Genomic DNA, 1,738 nt, shown 5'->3' with positions numbered 1-1,738 from the left:
TTCTTTAAATTACCTATTGTAATTTCTAAAGTCTGTTAAGCCCTGCTAAAATATTACCATAAATGAGAAAATTTTTCACATTGCTTTAATTCTAAAGAATTTCGCTACAACAAGTATTATTCATTTTTCTTCCAGGAAGATTATATCTTTTAAGAAAAAAGGAAGTCAATTTGAGCTGATATGATAATTCAGAATAGGGAGCCACTATGATTACTGAGATATAGATTTATATTTATTTTATTACTATTATTATTATTATTTTACTTTTCACTGACACCTGGAGAACTTGTTCTCTGATGACCCAAGGGAGTTACTTTAGTCAGGGTGTCCCTGACCTCCTGCTGGTAGATTAATTACATATGAAACATTGTGTTTTCAAAACGAAATGATAAATCTGGACACATAAAGGTGGCAGAAAAGAATGAGGGCGAGAGAGAAGAGGAGATGTTAGGAAACAAAATAAGGGCTTGCAAAAGGGAGATATCAGATAGAAAGGATAATGTAGGAAAGGCAATTGGGAAAGAATTTCAAGAAAATAAGGATAAAGGTCAGGGAGGGCTGAAAGGAGGGCAAGAGGGAGGAAAGGAGGGAAGGGAGGATTTGGGGTTTTCAATCCCCTGGCGAGGCTGCTGGCGTCCGCGCCCTTAACGCCACAGCCTTCCAAGTTGAGGCGAAAGCCACCTCCTCGGGCCTGCGTCGCATCCAACTTACTCCAAGTTTTCTGGTGACTCCTACAGGGCCCCTTTCCGTCCCCCCCATCCCACCCCATAGTGAGATTGACAGTCGCGTGGAGGAGGCTTTTCCAGGCACAGCCTTTCTCATGGTAATCAGCCCCCAGCATCACCTCGCGGCCGCGGCCGCTCCCGCTCCGTGCGCAGCTCGCGGACCCCGGGGACCGGAAACAAGGCGGCGGGCGGGGAGCCGGCGAGCGAGCCAGGTCAGCTGACCCGGCCGCGGGGCGGGGGTCGCGGCGTTCCCGGGCGGGTATAGGTCTGGAGGAGGGGGGGGGGGAGCGGGGGCCGAACCCCTCCCCCCCCAACGTGTTCCCCCCCCTGTGCTGCGGGGGCCTTACCCTGAGATCAAATGAAGGGACCGAAGCTGGGGGCGTGGGGGACAGAGCGCGCCGAGAACTGGGGGCGACAAGCAGACCTGTTTTGCATCAATAAATTAAGACGCTCATTTGGGTCCTGAAGTTTGCTGGTTCCTGTCAGTGGAGACGTTGCCAAAAAGCACTGAAGCCGAGATTCAGCCTTAACTTCAAAAAATAAAATAAAAATAAAATAAAATGAACCTCTCAGCTGGCTGCCCTGCTGGGGCCAGGTGACGTGTGAGATTCCACAGCCCGCGGGCCTCGCAGTAGGGATATTAGAGACGGTCTGAGATTCTCTGGTCCTGTTTTGATTTTGTTTGAAAGGGCTTCTCAGAGAGATGCTTCTGATTTTTTTTTTTTTAATAGACTTTCCCCTCCTATCCTAGGCTCAACTCCGAATGGATTGGATTGCGAGTTTGCACGTGAGAAAACCGTTTGGCTTGACTTGGACCCCTGCCGCCCCCCACCCCGTCCACACACACCCCCAATGCAGGGGTCCCCCTTAACATCCTTTGCTTGCAACTCTAAAAGAAGTTTCCCACCTTCTGTGTAATAACACAGGGTCGAAATAATTCCTCTAGATGAAAGATCAATTCCGTTTCAAAAAGAGAATAGGTTCCTTTTTAAAATTTTCTCCACATGGTACAG

This window comes from Neophocaena asiaeorientalis, unplaced genomic scaffold, assembly GCF_003031525.2.
Source record: "Neophocaena asiaeorientalis asiaeorientalis breed wild unplaced genomic scaffold, Neophocaena_asiaeorientalis_V1.1 scaffold11, whole genome shotgun sequence".
Taxonomy (NCBI): Eukaryota; Metazoa; Chordata; class Mammalia; order Artiodactyla; family Phocoenidae; genus Neophocaena; species Neophocaena asiaeorientalis.
Note: the sequence above shows the minus strand (reverse complement) of the source record.